Here is a 19584-nt window from a genome sequence, read left to right as displayed (position 1 = left end):
AGTTGCTAAAGTCAAGTCAGACGATGAGATGAAAAAATAAATAAAAGTAATACAAAAAAAAAAATATTCATTTTTTTTAAACGGGGGGGCGGGCACCTACCACGAGTTTCTAAAGGTGTAATGCCTGTACCCCCCTGATGGCGGTGTAGTGTCACCGTTTGCTCCCTATCGCAGAATGCAGCCTAAGTCACGTGGCGTCGAACTGCGCATGCGCAATGCGTTCCAACGCCAAATGCGATGCGTTCCAGGGGATTCACGACACTACCGTTCAGTGAACCCATCACAATTTGTGACGGAAGTGACGAGGAAGCATACACAGAGCGAGGGGGGGGGGGGGCGGAGAGAAAGACATACAGATGTAATGAGAACCATACAAAGAGCGGGGGGGGGGCGGGAAAAAAAGAGACATGCAGATATAATGAGAACAATACACGGAGAGGGGGAAGAGATAAAGAGACATGCAGATATAGTATGGTTCTCATTACATCTGTATGTCTCTTTCTCTCCCGCCCCCCCCGCTCTGTGTATGGTTCTTGTTACATCTGTATGTCTCTTTCTCTCCCGCCCCCCGCCGCTCTGTGTATGGTTCCTCGTCACTTCCGTAACAAATTGTGATGGTTCACTGAAGGGTAGTGTCGTAAATCCCCTGGAACGCATCGCATTTGCCGTTGGAACGCATTGCGCATGCGCAGTTGGCCGCCACGTGACTTCCGCAGCATTCTGCGATAGGGAGCAGAATATGACACTGCAGCAGACCTGATTGCAGGCTAGATCAGCTACAGGTTTTAAAAAATGCTAGCAGCAGGGCTTTTTTCTCTCTCAGAGAATAGGTCCAGGTACTCCCCCATTCCGATTCACCGCCTACCAACCTCTGAGCACCATCCTTTGGTTCCACACTTTACCCAGGGCTGTCTTAATAGCATCATGGGCCCCTGGGCAAAGTAATGCTCTGGGGCCCCTACAATGATGACAGTGCAGGTAAACTTACATCAAGTAGGTAGGAGGCAGACTGCCTCCTCCCCTGTGTATCTATCACTCTCAGTGCCATCATGGGGCCCCCAATTTCGGGGCAGCGTGGGCTCAAGGACCAGCTGCTTTGGGGAAAGTGCAGGGCCCCCCCCCCCATGCAGCTGGGGCCTCTGGTCAGTGCCCAGGTGTGCCCTTTCATTAAGACAGCCCTGACTTTACCGTCCTAGAGAATACAAAAAAGTATAATTTTCTGGTGCGAAGTAGTTTCTATGGAATTTGTTAATGAAGCAATAAAATAGGTTCCCTGCAGCCAGCAACAGTAGACCCCCCAAGCAACAGTAGATTCACCATCAACAATAGATCTCCCCAGCAACAACAGATCCTTTCCAACAGCTATAGATCCCCCAGTAACAATAGATCCCCCAGCAACAGTAGATCCACCCAGCAACAATAGATCTCCCCAGAAACAACAGATCCTTTCCAACAGCCAAAGATCCCCCAGCAACAATAGATCCCCCAGCTACAGTAGATCCACCCAACAACAATATATCTCCCCAGAAACAACAGATCCTTTCCAACAGCTATAGATTCCCCCTGCAACAACAGATCCTTATAATGAAGGCAGAGAGATCAGAACAAAACACCACATCCCAATAATGAAGAAAGCAGAAGGGAGAATAAGGTAACAAACCTCGGGACTTTAAAGGTGTTCAAAAAAGTGTATAATATAAAATTTCATATTTTATTACAACAATAAAAACATGATAAAAGATATTTCATCCTTGACAATATCACTTGTTCTATTCAAGGCATATATACACACTACAACTCGACATGTTTCGCTTTATATAGCTTCTTCAGGAGATTCAGGTGTATTGTATTGAATACTATAGATAACAAGGAAGACAAGAATGGATTTCATGTTGTTCTTGATAGAATAAATTAACTATCAACATATTGGCATATATTCAATATGCATATTTTTGGCAAATAAATTAATAATATTTACATATATAATTTTAAATGTATAAATGGGATGAAGATGAACCTACCCAAACTGATTGAACCCGGACTTAGATTGAAATTGGATAAAAAAAGTATCCTATATCTACAGAGGACGCCTTAATGGATTACCCTCCAGTGAAATTTTTCTATCATGTTTTTATTGTTGTATTAAAATATTAAATTGTATTTAAGTTGTAATTTGTTATTATACACTTTTTGAATACCTTTAAAGTCCTGAGGTTTGTTGCCTCGTTTTCCTTTCTGCTTTAACAACAGATCCTTCCCAACAGCTATAGATTTACCAGCAACAATAGATCCCCCACAATAAACCCCAAGCAACACTAGATCCCTCCCAACAGCTATAGATCCCCCACAAGAACCCCCCAGAGACAATAGATCTCCCCAGCAACAATATATCTGTCCCAACAGCTATAGGTCCCCCAGCAACAATAGATCTCCCAGAAACAATAGATCCCTCCCAACAGCTATATATCCTCCATCAACAATAGAACCCCCACAATAACCCCCCCGAAGCAACAATAGATCTCACAGTATCCAGCATCAATAAACTCTCCAGCAGCAAGTAACAATAGATATCTCCCTCAGCAGTAAATGTCTCTTATCAACAACTGACCTCCTAGAAACAATAGATCAACCTCCCCCACCAACAGCAATAGAGCTCAACAGCAACAATAGATCCCCCCAGTGACAATAGAGCCCCCAGCAGCCAGCATCAATAGACACTTCCACACATCCTAGCACCCTTGGCATATACATTCAGTGCTGGAGGTGCCAGAACTACGTTCCCCTGTTGGCAGGGGGTTGTCTTTTGACAGACTGTTGTCCTAAAATCTGACTGTTAGTACGCTCCTTTTGAAAATTGTTGTCCAACTTTCGGCTAACAAATATTGGATGACATGCTAGTAAATTTTCTGCGGACAACGGTTGGTTGTCAAATTTTCTGATAGTCAGCACACAAATCCGTCACACAAAAGTTAAAAGTACAAACACGCATGCTCGAATCAATGCTCACCAAACACGGAATTAACAGAAGAGGCCCAAAGGGTGGCGCTCAAGAGCTCAAATTCCTCGTAGTACGTCACTACGTTTGTGTTTGTTGGTCGACAATTGTGTACCGTCAGTATGCAAAGACAATATCCAGGCACAAGGCCTTAAGACAAAAATCTGACGCTCGGTTGGCCAACAATTGGATTGTGTATACGAGGCTTAACAGTGGTACCTTGCAATGCAGCAGTCTTATTCGTCCTGTTAGGGGACAATGATTGTTTTACTGGGGACTTACTGGTCACAATCCATCTCTGTATAATATGTACTTGGTTTGAGATCCATCTGACCAATAATGTAAACGTTTGGAAAACTTTGGGAGACATATGGTTTAACCTATTACCATTTTATGGGATTTCATATGAAGTTGTATACAATGTTCAATCTTCCCACATAATGTTTCTCCTTGACGATGGGATTGTCTCTTCACTGTTCAGCGTGAATAGATGGATATTTGTATTGTCCTCCCTCCATTGATCTTCCTCTCAGGCAGTGGCGACTCCAGCTTTCATATTTAGGGGGGGCACATGGGGGGACAGGGACAAAAGTAGGGGGGCCAACTATAAAATGCAATTATATATTTATATATATATATATATATATATATATATATATATATATATATATATCCTGGGGCCCTTTACTACGATCCCACTATGGGCCCTTTCACATGTTCTGCAGTGAGCTCCCTTCCTACTATACTGGGGCCCCCCAGGGTGGCAAAAAACAAGAGATATATGTCACCAGCACACCAAGAAAATATAAGGGTCCAAAGCAGTGGGAGAACTATCAGGGTTGCAAAGGTTGTCTTGCCACCGGGCCCTGGTTTTCTGCCACAGTGGGGATCCCCAACTGTCCTGTCCCTGCTATTTACAGCGCTGGTCTGGCGTCTGTCTCCTTGGCAGCGGCGGCAGTCTATTAGGACCTAGTGCTGGTGACATTATGGGTGCATGCAGGGGAAGGCTGGCACTATTGGTTATAGAGAGCCGAGCCCCCAGCTGGTCACCTAGCAGCAGTAATGCTGTATAACCCTCTCTGTTGACATGCTGATCGGCATGTGATCCAGGTGATGCTCCAAGTCAGATCTAATAAACACAGTATTTATTAGCATCAAGAGTACAACCACATAAATATAATAAACCGTATGATTAGCAGCCATGTGGGCTCTATGCCTGTAAAGTGTGGGCTTTGATCAATAAAATCTCTGATATTTATGACTAGGATTTGACTGGGAGCATCACCTGGATTGCATCCTGATCAGCATGTCAGAGAAGGGTCCACTGCTGTTAAGCAACCAGCAGGGAGCTCAACTGTCTACAACCAATAGAGATGGGCTCGGGTGTGTTTGAAATCCCACATGCCCGATCACGCCAGGAAGCCGACACTACACAGTGCTAATCAATGTATGGGCTGCCTAAGAGCTAAGACCAGCCATAGACAGTTTAAATCTCAGCTGGTTCAGCAGAAACTGGCTGAGATTTGAACCATTAATGAGCAGATTCTCTTATAATTATCACTAGTGGTTGCTGTATAGCCACTAGTGATAATCACTGTTTGTCGGGAGAATATAATTGCTGGGCAGGAGGGATATTCCCCTGTCACCACTGTCTGTTGATGGGGGAATCATGCAAGTTTCTTTCCTGCAATCTGTGGATGCAGGAAAGAAATTTGCACCGTATATTATCTGCCTAACTGAAAGTGAAAGTAAATGTGAATGTTTTGAAAGAACAGGAGAGGGGGATGGAGACAGATGGGGGGGGAGAGAAGGGATGGAGATAATGTAGTTCAGTGATTACAGTGTACTGCAGTCTGCAGTGCACACACTTAAACACGGCCCAGGCTAGAATATCTGGTTGTGTGAGCGCTCGCACTATGCAGTGTCGGCGAGAACAGGGAGGGGGAGGAATCCCCCGCAGAGCTGACTGGGGACGCTCTCCCTCTCGGGGAGCAAAATACAAAAATTGCAAAAAAAAAAAAAAAAAAAACATTTTTTTTTTGGGGGGGGGGCACATGGTGGGGCACAGCATGATGTTGGGGGGGTCAGGGCCCCCTCTGGCCCCCCCTAGGGACGCCTCTGCTCTCAGGTAGCAAGGATGACACAAATTTGTGGCAGTGTTGAATTGTAAGTCTTGTTAACTTGCACATTTTCACTGGCAAGTTGTACACTTACACTATAGCACAAGTTCAGGTAAACAAATTTGCGTGGCAAGTCTCGAGCAAGAGCAAAGTTGCGGTGGTGAGTCTCTACAGCAAGAGCTCTGCAAGCCTACAGTATGAAAATTACCCCTGTGGTGGGATAACTATTACACAACATTACTAAATCTTTGCATAGAAAGTTGATCTGGAGTCATGCAATGTTGACTTGCTGCAATTGTGCAACAAACTTGTGAAGTCTGACAAGTTTAGCAATAGCTTAGCAAGTCATTTTCAAACTTGCAGCACAATTGCTACCTACCTGGGCTTGTTGTTATCCCTATGCCCAGTAAGCAGTTCTATGGATTCGCTGACACAAATTTGCTACTACTGTTAGTCTCTTCATATGTCCTGAAGAATTGTGAAACATGTTGACCCATGAATTTTTTTTGTGACAATATCAATTTAATGAGTATTTGGATGTTTTTATGTATTTATATGTACTATCGTTGGAGCTTTAGCTTGTATCTATCATGAATTGTTTTTAACTGACCTTTTTGATTATTATAAAAACATGACATGTTTGTAACAAAAATTATCTTTTATAAATTATGGGTGTCCTAGCTTTGCCTCAAAGTATTCTATTCTATATAACAGTGATGTCGAACCCGTGGCACGCATGCCACAGCCCTGCATGCAGAGCCCTCTCTGTGAGCACGCCAGGAAAAATGAGAAAAGCACACACTGACCAGGGGGGGCAACAGGGAAATTGCCCCCCCCCCCAAAAAAAATACCACACTGACATGTTATCACTTGCTCTGCCTCTGCCAGAGTCTCTCTCTCACATCAGCAGATCAGCGTTGTTTTTAATGTTTTGACTATTATGTGTTTTTAGTAATTACCATTCATAAGTTTTTTTGCCGTTAGCACAACATCAGGATATTTCCCTTTGGGCACCTTTGCATGTAATTTCATTGCTGCAGAGTCTGCCGACAGGGTTGTAGTCCCATACACTGAGTCACCTGGTGGCATCTGAGTCCAATCAGGTTTCCGGTGTCTCTCTCCTGCTGTTATTTAAGTGTGGTGTGTGACTTCCGGTTCTAGACTCTTTTCCCTGTCGATGCCTCATACAGAGAAACGCAGTGTCGGGTGGAGCGGAGAATTTGACATCACCACGCTCCAGCTGGCTGGTTCAAGCCACGGCTGGTTACTTTGTAGCTTCGTGTGAAATAACTTTCCCTCACAAAATACCTTTATGATGTCAGTGTCCCAGCTATCTATGAATAAAGGGATTTATTTTTTAAAAAGATATACTGCACCATAAAGTATCCTTCTTTTATCTCTCTATCTTATCACTTGTGAGTGATCCCATACATCTAAAAGACTTGAAGGGAGATCCCTGGTGCAGTCTGTGGATCGTTAGTGGAGGAGTGAGACCAGCTGCCGTTGTTGGAGAGATTCCTGTATGCTGAGCTTGTTTGATCTCCGTGATAGAGAACCAACTTATCCGGTAAGCGGCCACTTTGTATATCCCTAACTGCTTGTCATCTGTCCAGTGGAAGGACCTGAGGAAGATTGTACATCTGGCGTACCTTTTCTGGTTACAGTGAAGCACTTGCACCTTATTTCTTCACAGACACTTGTGCAATATGGACATTTTGTAGCTTTGTTGTATCACATTTACCTTTGATATCACAGTTTGCTTACTTTACAGCTGATTTTTATTTTGCACTTTGTTCCTGCATTTACCTATGGATGCGTATTTATTCTTTACTTAAACAGTGAGTCACATTGAACTTGAGTCTCAGACGAGTGACGTCAGTGAGTCACATCGGAATCGAGTCTCAAAGCCGACGTGACAGGAGTTGGAGCCTCAAATAGGGGAACAGTTGTTGCTGCAGTTTAGACAGACTAGTTAAAATGTCCAGCGTCCACTGTCAGTGGCAGAGAGCCAGCATTCTTCCTTCTCCGGCCCTAAATGTGTTGGCCCCACACACTAGCACCTCCTCCCTCCATCTTCTCCACACTCCAGGCCTCCACCGCCCCTGAGTGAGTGTTGGCTCCACCCACCTTCTCCACCTTGCAGTCTGCAGAGCGATGTGGCAAGTGACAATCTGCAACTTGTGGCAAGTGGACAATCCGCAACTTGTGGCAGTTGACGTGGCAAGTGGACAATCCGCAACTTGTGGCAAGTGACAATCTGCAACTTGTGGCAGGTGGCGTAGCAAGTGGACAATTCACAACGTGTGGCAGGTGATGTGGCAAGTGACAATCTGCAACGTGTGACAAGTGACACACTCGGGGCTCCCACTGATTCTGCATTATGGTGAGTTGAACTATTTCATTTTATATTACAATGTAATAATATAAATAATGCGAAACAATCATCCGGACACAACAACCATGGTGCCGTGATGATTGAAGTGCCAACACCAGCCATTTCCCTGATAAATAGCCTGCCTAATATCTTTTTTTCTGGCAGTGCCCCTCCCATGACAAGACTCTGGATCTGCCCCTGACATCCAGTTGTCCACACCGCACCACCCATTGCAAACTACATCTCCCACAGGTCTCTAGGGCCAGCGATAATGTGTCCGAGGTGGGCATGACTAAAAAGAAGGCCATGGGTGACGTGCGGGCGGAAATCCAATGATAGAATCTGTCTCATCCACACTGCACTCACCATCAAACTATATCTCCCACAAATCTCTATATCACCCACTCCAGCGGTGACGTGCTGGGGTGGGTGTGACTGAGAGAACACGCCGCTGGTATCAGAGGAGTCTTGCTGGAGACACTGGAGACAGGTGAGATTTTAATGTGGAGTGGACATTATGTACAGTACAGTAGGATCTTATCAGTCCAAAGCAAAAAGGGTTCACACCGCTCCAGGCATGTTATCCCATGGATTGCCTGCCCCACTCTCAGACATCAGGTTCTAGCTCTGCAAACGTGCAGACAATCAAGAAAGGTAGCTGGAGGGCCGCACACCAAATTAACACTTTTATTGTGCAAAATCCAAAACAGTCAATCCATGGACAGAAGAGGTACAAAAAGAACAGATGGCCGCACACTAAATTCACACCTTTAGCCCTGGTTCACACTGGTGCGATATGACATGCGATTTGTTCTAATCGGTGCAATGCCGTATCTGTAGTTTCTGTACTACTTTTTGCAATTTCGGGACAGATGTCTCTGTAATCGTGGCCGAAATCGGGACTGACCAGTGGGAGTGAAATCGTGCGAGTTCAGCTGAACTCGCACGGCTTCACTCCATCAGCCCAGTGTGAACCTGAGGTAATTGTGCAAAATTGAGTAAAATCCAAAACAGTCAATCCATGGACAGAAGAGGTAAAAAAATAACTTCTGTCCATGGATTGACTGTTTTGGATTTTACTCAAATTTGCACAATAAAGGTATTAATTCGGTGCGCGGCTGTCCAGCTACATTTCTTGAGTATCTTATCAGTCCAGGATGTCCTGCTTCTTAGGCCGCGTACACACGATCGGTCAAAACCGATGAAAACGGACTGAAAGTCCATTTTCATCGGTCCAAACCGATCGTGTGTGGGCCCCATCGATCAGTTATCCTTCGGTCAAAAAAAAGAGAACTTGCTTTAAAATTGAACCGATGGACGCCTAACCGATAGGTCAAAACCGATCGTTAGTATGCAAAAGCATCGGTTAAAAACCTGCGCATGCTCAGAATCAAGTCGACGCATGCTTGGAAGCATTGAACTTCGTTTTTTTCAGCACGTTGCTGTGTTTTACGTCAATGAGCAGGTCCTTAAGTGGTTAAACAGCAGTTCTGGGAATTGTTCCTCATTATTGGGCCTCATTGGGAAACATTGTGCTCCACAACCTCCTAGAGTGTCACATCCAGCCCCTAGAGGGAAGGGATGGGGACAAGGTGATGTAAGAGGACAGGGCCATCCCTCTGTTGGTATAAATAGCTGGCGTCAAGGGCAAATGGGAGATGTCGACTACCCCTCCCCGGTGTATTTTCAACCTGAATCAGGACTAGGATGGGATTATAATATTCCCACCAATAGTGCCTTTTTCCCTTTGAGTGATAGGGATTGTCCTGATGAGTATCAGATTCCTCAGGCCAATCATTTTTCGGGCTCTCAGAGAGGACCCTGGTTTGCACCTCCTCCCTACTTGCCACATGGTGCCCTTGCTCCTTTGGGAACCCCTGTGGGTTCTAATGGCCCCCAGAATTGGGGTTTTCACAGACCCAGCCAGGGCACCAAAAGGTTGGTCGAAAGAGGCGAGGCATCAGAGGGGGGAGGGGACGCAGGACAGCCCAAACGTTCAAAAACGTAGAAGGTAGAGGGATTTTTAATTTGAGCTCCAAGGTGTTGACAGACTCTGAGAGGGCGCTTTTGGATAAGGGTCTCAAATTTGCACCCCCCCAGAGTCTCAACAAATTTGGAACATACATGGATATCCACAAACTTGTCAGAAAGATCAACATTAAGAGATACATGGTGGGTATCCATTCTAGTAACCAAACTTCTGGAAATGGCTATGTTCATTCAGGCCTTTCCAACGCCTCGTTGTTCAACCCCCCGGGAGGACTGGCACCTTCCCTGAAAGTTTTCAGGGATGTTCTACTGAGGGATTTGGAAGCGATGGATATTAAGAAAGTAAAACTTAATAAAACCCTACAGGAAGGATTGGATTCTTTGTGCACTAACAAGGATTTAATCATAAGACCTGCAGATAAGGGGGGGGGGCATAGTTGTGTTAGACAAGGTTGATTATTTGCATGAAATGCACAACATTGTCGATGACACCAACACATACTCCATTTTACCTAGTGATCCTAGAAGTAAATACAAAAGGAACTTGGAGATTTTGGTGGAAAGGGGAGTATTTGAGGGGATACTTACACTAAAAGAAAAAATTTTCCTCATACCCAAAGCCCCCCGTACTCCGACGATATATTACCTTCCTAAACTTCACAAGGATCCTGTCTGCCCCCCGGGACGTCCTATAGTGAGTGGTATAGATTCCATCACGGGTGGGCAGATATATTGATTTTTATTTACAGCCTCTGGTTAAGAGAATCCCTTCCTATGTTAGGGACTCTAAACATATTATGAATGTTCTATCTGGTATTCCACCTACTGCAGATATGTGGATGGTTACCATCGACGTCAAGTCCCTTTACACTATTATTCCCCACACATTGGGACTGGAAGCAGTCCAGTACTTCCTTGGAAAGGATTCAGGGTTACTGACCATACAGGTGGACTACATTATGGCATTATTAAAATTTGCTGCCGATTCCAATTATTTTTGGTTTGAAAATAAGTTTTACAAACAGGTTACCGGTGTAGGCATGGGGGCCAAATACGCCCCCAGCTTGGCCAATTTATTCATGGCCAAGTGGGAGGAGGATGTCATCCATGTGCGGGATTCTTCCCAGATTGCCCTATGGGCGAGATACATCGATGACATCCTCCTCCTATGGACTGGTACATATGAGGACCTCACTGGCTTTATCTCTGTACTCAATTCCAATCAGAGAGGAATAGAGCTAAAATATGAGGCAAGCCAGACTAGTGTCCATTATTTGGATTTAAATATTGGGATTAAGGCAGGCAGTTTTGTCACGTCCACTTTTTTCAAGGACACAGATCGTAACGCCTTTATTCCAACTGATAGTTGTCATCATGCCCCCTGGATTAAAGGGGTTCCCAAAAGCCAGTACCTAAGGCTGAGACGGAATTGTACCGATTCACAGGACTTTTCCGTTCAAGCTAGAGTTTTGACTGACCGCTTCCTAGAGAAGGGTTACACTCAGGAAGAGTTAGAGGGAACCCTGGATCAAGTTCTCGCTATAGATAGGAAAGACCTGTTGGTAGACAAGAAAAAAGATGAGGCTGCCGATTTTTTGAATAGTGCACCCTTCATTACTAATTACTCTGTCCAACATCGGTCTGTTTCCCATTTGATTCGGAAACATTGGCATATTGCAACCAATGATCCTATACTGAAAGGTATTTTGCCAGATAGGCCTAAAGTAATCTTTAGGGGAGTCCAGTCCTTGAGGAATAAAATTTCACTTAATGTGGTAGACCCCCCAACTGGGAGCAGAGGTTTCTTTGACCAGCTTAAGGGGTATTACAAATGCAAAAGATGTAGAATCTGCTCTTTGACTACCAATACGAGGAGATGTGTTACATCGTTCACTTCTACGGTTACTAACAAAGAATTCAAAATTGTTCCATGCATTACCTGTGTATCTACGGGGTGGTTTATTTGGTCCAATGCCCGTGTGGCCTACAATACGTAGGCCGGACCAAGAGGTCCTTTCAAATAAGAGTAGACGAGCATATCACCAATATATTGGGAGGTTTCAAAGGACCATTCAGTATCCAACCATCATAGACTCAAACACAACCGAGACCCTTCCAATACCCTATTCTTAGGGATCGATAAATTCAAACCCCATTGGAGGGGGAGTAACCTAGTGAGGGATTTATCCCAAATGGAGATGGGCTGGATACACCGATTAAAATCATATAGTCCGTTTGGTTTAAACATTGACACGGATGTTAATGCTTTTATTAATAATGCATAATTATGTATTCCTTATGAAAGGCACTCGTGGAAGTAGGAAAATAATTTTTTCTATAAATAAGAATTTTAAAAAATTCTCTTCACATTTTTTTCACTAAAAATACTTTTTCATATTTTTTATGCACATTTTTTTGGTCTTTTTCGTACCATTTACCAATTCTCCTCGTATTAGACAAGAGGAGAGTTGGATATAATATAGATATTTAGGTAGGGGAAGGGCTAAATATATTTAAATTAAAATTTGTTATTTACTTATGTTAGAATGACCATTAAGGTCAAAAATTTGACATTTTTCACCATTATGTAATTTCTACACTATTTATCACTATTATTAATCATGTCCATTGAGGTGACGATTATCTAAAGTTTATTTGTTTATCGCACTTTAATGATCAGACTTAGTCAAAAAATGTTTTGGATTATAGTTTTTGAGTTCCAGGGAGGGTCACACTGGTTCTCTATGCACAGTACTCCAGTTTATGGAGACACTTATAGACATGACCTTTTACGAGGTTATGTCTGGTATTAATCACAGAATAAATTAAATTCTCTTTTGGGATGCCTTATTCATATATAACATCCATATTTTTATGTGGGTTGGAGCGTTTTGGAAACTCCATTAAGTTATAGAGGTTTATTACCTCTTATTAACATTGATATTACCAATCCCTGTTCCGCTTTCCTGTAGGATGGGCACACTTTCAAGGAAAAGTTTTTTAGGTGACCGATATTTACTACGGTATTAGAGCAAGGAGGCTTAGGGGAGGGAGGAGTCCAGTGCCAGGGAGAACTCCGCCCCGATCTCGAGTTTTTATCCGAGGATATATTTTATTTGTAATTTTATTTGTTGCATTTTCCAAAGTAAATGAGAAAACGAGTGTAACAATTTTTTTTTTTTTATATATGTATTAATGTTGCGGTTGCATTGTCCTGGTTGCGTGGCGCCGCGCTCCTTGATATGGGCATGTAACCTCAACCAAGATGGCGCTGTCTATATCCATTGGGCTGCCTTTCATAACGAGTGGGCATGATACCTTACTTAAGATGGCGCGATCTACGTCAAACGAGCTGCCTCTCGTAACGAGCGGAGGCTATATAATGGTGCCTCACTGTCGAGAGCCCCACCCCCATTGATAACGTCAACTTGTGATGAAACGCGTCTGGGAGGCTGCGTCAGTGACGTCACCACGCTCGGGAGGAAGGGCTCCTTTTTGCCGGCCGGCTTTCAACCTTTTATACATTGGCTGTTTTTTATTCATTGCTGCTGTAAGTAGACTACTTTTTTAATAAATTTGGTTACTGTACTGTATTACGCTATATGCGTCCTCTCTTTTTTATACGTTTCCTCCAATGGAGCAACTGTGATTTAACGACTGTGACGCTGCTGACTCCTGTTCTGGGATCCCTGGAGAAATTAAAGGCCGAGGCTGGGTTAAAGCCACCCGCTTTGATTCCTTACCTTCTGGTAAGAGGCTTTGATTTTCAGGTGGAGGAATTTCACATACTGCATGCATGTCACCGGGTGTTGGAGGAATTTACATCCATCGTTACATCATTGTGTTATACTATATGGAACTTGTGTCCTTGCACCACTAAGTGCATTTTAGACCTCCGCATAAGAGCTCATAGACTTTCTTCCATTGTTATTATTTCCATCTTCACAAGTGGACTTGTACAACCATTTCTTGGCGCGGCTTTTTGTTTTTTATGTTTATTTGTGTACTTCACACGATAGCTGCTGCCTTGGTGTTTATTGGGTTGTAGCGCAGTTTTTTTGTTATTTATTGTGCTCCATCATTGGTGTCATTGGGCCTCATTAACCACTTGCCGTCTCCGCACCGTCATTATACGTCCACAAGGTGGCTCTCCTAGGCGAGACCACGTAAATGGACGTCCTGCCTTTTAGCCGCCACTAGGGGCGCACGTGCGCCGCCGGAGGCGCGCGCGCGCGCCCCCCGCTCGCCCCCGACTCCCGTGCGTGTGCCCGGCGGGCGCGATCGCCGCCGGGCACACGCGATCGCTCGGTACAGAGCGGGGAACGGGAGCTGTGTGTGTAAACACACAGCTCTCGTTCCTGTCAGCAGGGGAAATGCTGATTTTCTGTTCATACACTGTATGAACAGAAGATCAGTGTTTCCCCTAGTGAGGCCACCCCCCCCCACAGTAAGAACACACCCAGGCATACTTAACCCCTTCCCCGCCCCCTAGTGTTAACCCCTTCACTGCCAGTGGCATTTTTATAGTAATCTAATGCATTTTTATAGCACTGATCGCTATAAAAATGCCAATGGTGCCAAAAATGTGTCAAAAATGTCCGAAGTGTCCGCCATAATGTCGCAATACCGAAAAAAAAATCGCTGATCGCCGCCATTACTAGTAAAAAAAAATATTAATAAAAATGCCATAAAAATACCCCCTATTTTGTAAACGCTATAACTTTTGCGCAAACCAATCAATAAACGCTTATTGCGATTTTTTTTTACGAAAAATATGTAGAAGAATACGTATCGGCCTAAACTGAGGAAAAAAAATGTTTTTTTATATATTTTTGGGGGATATTTATTACAGCAAAAAGTAAAAAATATTAATTTTCTTCAAAATTGTCGTTCTATTTTTGTTTATAGCGCAAAAAATAAAAAACGCAGAGGTGATCAAATACCACCAAAAGAAAGCTCTATTTGTGGGGAAAAAAGGACGCCAATTTTGTTTGGGAGCCACGTCGCACGACCGCGCAATTGTCTGTTAAAGCGACGCAGTCCCGAATCGCAAAAAGTACTCTGGTCTTTGGGCAGCAATATGGTCCGGGGGGTAAGTGGTTAATAGTGTCATTGGGAAACATTGTGCCCCATCATTGGTGTTATTGGTTAGAGCTAGTGAGACCTAGTGCATTCCAGCCCTCTCTTTTGGATTCTTCCCTGCAGTTCTTGTAGAATCTACAGCGGCTCCCAGACCCAGAAGTGCGGTGTCAGCAGCGGCACAGCGCGCCTTGTTATTTCACAGGACGTTGGGCGATTTGTATCTGTCCACAAAAACATTAGTTGCTCTTCTACAATTCTGTGTTTATTATATACTTTTTTTGTGAAATGTGACAATAATATTTTTGGTATAATTAGGGACAGAGTTGTATTGTTTTTTTTTTATACTTGAACACCCAAAAATTAGTACATCAAAAAAACTAAACTAAAAACAGATAGTGGAAGATCATTCCAAGAGGCCTGGACACGCAATGGGAAAGCGTTATGTGTTCTGTGTAGTGAAAGTGTTGTATCGCGCACAAGTGTCAGACGACACTTTGATACAACCACAAAAGTGTTGCCGAAGTTGGTGGAGCTGAAAGAAAAGAGTTTCTTGATGGGGAAATTGAGGAAATATCACTTCCAGCATCGTAGTTTTTGCAACAATTTTTCTAAAACAAATTATCTGGCAACTGCCAGCTTTGAAATTTCACTGTGCGTAGCAAAACATCGTAAGCCCCTCTCTGATGGGGATTATTTATCAAAACGGCCATGTAATTCCCTTTTTCATGATTTCTCAAACAAGGACAAAATTAAGCAACGCATCTCTGAGATGCCACTTAGCAGAAATACTGTTAAAGAGCGAGACCTGCGTATGGCAAGTGATGTTAGTCAGCAGCTCACCACTGACTTACAAAAGTCTTCCTGTTACTACTCCATGTGCTTGGATGAAAGCACAGATATAAACAATCATGCAAGGCTAGCAGTAATTTTGCGTTATGCTGTTGGTGACACCATGAGAGAAGGGCTCATGAAACTGGTGTCTTTGCCTGGAAGAACACAGTGGGGCTGATTTACTAACTGATTGCGCCTTGTTTCATTGCACATCGGCAAGCACAACGGCCGTTTCGGTATTTACTAAATGAATGCGCCGGCAATGCAGCGCTATTCCGTATTTACTATTATGCCGAATGCGACCCAGGAGGGGGCGCACGGTGCGCCACTATGGACCTGGCGCACTGCATCTACAAATGTAAATGAAAAGAAGCTGGGAGTGAGTTTATTATGGGGGTGATGTGGGGAAGTGTAGTGACAAGTGTTCGTGTAACATATACGGCCTGAATAGAAAGTGAAAGTGACTTTTGTATAAACCAGCCGCTGCGCCTGCTAGTACATTTAAACCTGCGGGAGGTTTATTTGTGTACTGCACATGCGTGAGCGGCATTTTCGGCCATTCAGGTGCGCCTCTTCACTACGCCGGCAAAATCTTGATAAATATCAAGTGGCATAGCTGCCTTTGCATGGGTTGAAGAGGCGCACCTGTAAACCTGCCTTTTATTTATGTTACGCTGATCATGAAGGGAAACTCCGCGCCAAATTTTAAATAAAAGACAGGCGTGGGTTCCCCTTCAGGAGCATACCAGGCCCTTAGGTCTGGTATGGATTTTAAGGGGGAACACCTACGCTGAAAAAACGTCAAATCCATACCAGACCCTTATTTGAGCACGCCGCCCAGCTGGTCAGGAATGGGGGTGGGGACGAGCAAGCGCCCCCCCTCCTGAACCGTACCAGGCCGCATGCCCTCAACATGGGGGGGGGGTGGGTGCTTTGCCCCAAAGCACTGTTGTCCCCATGGTTTTCGCCGTCTTCTCTGTTCTTCACCACCGTCTTGTTCTGTTCTGCCGGGGGGCCCGCTTTCTTCTTTAACCACTTGCCTACTAGGCACTTTTACCCCCTTCCTGCCCAAGCCATTTTTCAGCTTTCAGCGCTGTCACACTTTTTTTTTTTACTTGGAAAAACCGACTTTATTCATTTAAAGCACATATTACAAAACAGGTCAAACACATTTGACAATAAAAATACAGTGTCAAAAGGTGAAATGCATGCTCATTCTTTGGTTACTTAGATACCACGGGTCCTACATTCACATGTTCAAGAGGACAGAGGAGCATTTTAATATGGAACAATCCCCAGGCATGGCACAATCAGACACACGTTTCTCCATCCTCTAGCCATCTGTCCCAAACCTTGGAATACTTTTGTGTGGAGCCCCTGTGTGTATTGATCAGCTTCTTGAATGGTAAAGTGTCATTAACAACCTTTTTCCACATCAGTAGAGTGGGGGGCAGATCCTGCATCCATCTCTGGGCAATTACTTTACGAGCTAAAAAATAGGATTTTTTGTACTCACCGTAAAATCCTTTTCTCTGAAGTCCATGGACGGACACAGCTCCTTAAATCTTGACAAGTGGGTTATGTTCCCTGTTTACAGGAGAGGACTAGGCAGAAACATGTTAAATAGTTAAATACATGTTACATTAACAGAGTTGAACAGCCCCGCCCAGGGGGCGGTCCCTCCAGACATAACCCTCCTCACTGCAGCTTGCAGCCTCAGTTCGTAACAAGCAGTACAAACCTAAAAAGGAGGGGTGGGAGCTGTGTCCGTCCATGGACTTCAGAGAAAAGGATTTTACGGTGAGTACAAAAAATCCTATTTTCTCTTATCGTCCATGGACGGACACAGCTCCTTAAATCTTGACAAGTGGGACGTCCCCAAGCAGTGTCAAAAAACGAGGGGTGGGAAATATATCAGTAAAAACAATTTTAACTTCACCCCAAAACAAGCAGAGCTCCTCAACGGAGGAGGTGCAACTTTAAACAGCCGCTGGCAAAAACTAGCGGCTGAAAAAAACATCATAAGATGCACTCACAGCAACCATGTAAATTCTGGAAAAAACGTGAACGGACGAGCAAATCGCCGCCTCGCACACCTGTGAGACCGACGCATGATGTCGGGAAAAAAAAAAAAAACCCCAGGAAGCACCAATTGCCCTGGTCGAAAGTGCCGTGACCGGAAAGGGGGGCCCGCCCTTAGGAGCATAGGCCTGTATGACGGCCTGCCCGATCCACCGAGAAATGGTGGTCGACGAGACCGCCAGGCCCTTTTGTGGACCAGACACCGACACAAAAGAGAGTCAGAAGCTCCGAAATGGAGCCGTAGTAGGCTGGTATACCCGCAAAGCGCGTACCACGCCTAAAGTATGAAAGGCCGAAACCTCCTTCGGAAGAAGGGAAGGTCGCGGGCGCACCATCACCTAATCCTTATGGGGGATCAAGCATGGCGGCTTGCAAGACAAGACCGCCAACTCAGAAACCCCTCTAACAGAGGTAAAGGCCACTAAAGGGGCCACCTTCTGAGATAGTGTCAAGAGAAAATCTCTCTGATGTTTCCAAAAGGAAGGTTCCTGAAGAACCGAGAGCACCAGAGTCAAAACTCATGGGGGAAGAGATGGGCCAAGAGGGGAAAGTATATGACAAACCCCTTGCACACAAAAAAAGGGGACCCACCAGGGAACGGGCCGCAAAAAGGCCACTAAAAGAACACAGCCAAGGCTGAAATCTGCCCCCAAACGGTGCTTTAAGCAATTTTTAGATCCAATCCAAGCTTTAAAAACAGCAGGACCCTGGACACCGAAAGTACGCCCGTGGACGTCACTCCATCCCTTCGCACCAAGAGAGGTGCGACGGTAGATCCTCCGGAAGAAGACTACGGTGCCCTGTTGAGATGACCGAGTCAGACAGACCCTGGTCACCTAAAGTCTGGCTTCCAATAACCATGTTAAGCAAGTCAGTGACTGTACAACAGGAGGAAGTATGGGACCTTGAGACAGGAACCTCCTGCCCTGGCAATCGCCAGGGTGCCTCCGCTACCAGGCGCCCGATATCAGCGTACCAAGGACGCCGAGATTAATCTGGAGCGATTAGAATCATCGGGATCTCCTCAGCATCCACTCTGTGGAGCGGCCGAGGAAGCAACTACCATGGAGGAATGGCAAAAAATCACCGATACAGACAACACAGGGCCACCAGCGCGACTGACGCGTCTGTACAAGATCACTAGACCTGGCCACTAACTGACACCCTTGCGGCGGAGACAAGCTGCCAGGAGAGCATAAAAAGCAAAACCGTTACAGGTGTCACCAATCAGTCAGCGTCTGCTGAAGTATAATCATAAACATCTGTGCTCATCACAGGGCTTTTAACAGTGAAAAACCCCTCACAGGAAAGCCCAATACAAAAAAGAAAAAACACAGGCCAGATAACACAGTCCCCTCAGGAAGGCCCCCTCCCCCCTGACAGCGGCAATGTTAGCAATGCAGCAAGGGAAAGGAGCAGGGAAGTAAGGGGAAGGGACCCCCGAACCCCAGGAATGCCCAGCTGTACCAACCCACCGAAGCAGGAGGGACTGTACTTACCCGTCCAAGCGAGGACTCGCTGACGCATTCCTGACAGAACTACAACCGAAATGGAGGTAGCTGTCAGCCCGGTCCACTGTGAGTGAGACAACACCACAGCCCAGTCATATGTGGACCTCGGAGCAAAGCTCACCGGCCACCTCAGGAGTCATGAGGTATGGCGTGGCAGACCAAGCCTCTTTGCAAAGGTGTGCCCACGCTTGCTGGTCGGACTGAGTAGACTACAAGGATCTATATTATCCAGCCTGTCTCTCAGCCAACAGTTGAAAGAAGATTCTTCAAGAAAAAGTAAATGAGGCTGCAAGCTGCAGTGAGGAGGGTTATGTCTGGAGGGACCGCCCCCTGGGCGGGGCTGTTCAACTCTGTTAATGTAACATGTATTTAACTATTTAACATGTTTCTGCCTAGTCCTCTCCTGTAAACAGGGAACATAACCCACTTGTCAAGATTTAAGGAGCTGTGTCCGTCCATGGACGATAAGAGAAATAATGTTTCAGATATGAAAATTGTGTGATATTTATCCACCTCTACGTCAGGCAACAGCCCCAAAATACACAACTTAGGGTCAAGTACCACAGGGGATCCCATATTGTCATGCAGAAAGTGGACAAC

Source organism: Rana temporaria, chromosome 2 (assembly GCF_905171775.1).
Source record: "Rana temporaria chromosome 2, aRanTem1.1, whole genome shotgun sequence".
Lineage (NCBI taxonomy): Eukaryota > Metazoa > Chordata > Amphibia > Anura > Ranidae > Rana > Rana temporaria.
The sequence above is the reverse complement of the archived record's forward strand: the minus strand, read 5'-3'. Positions refer to the sequence as shown.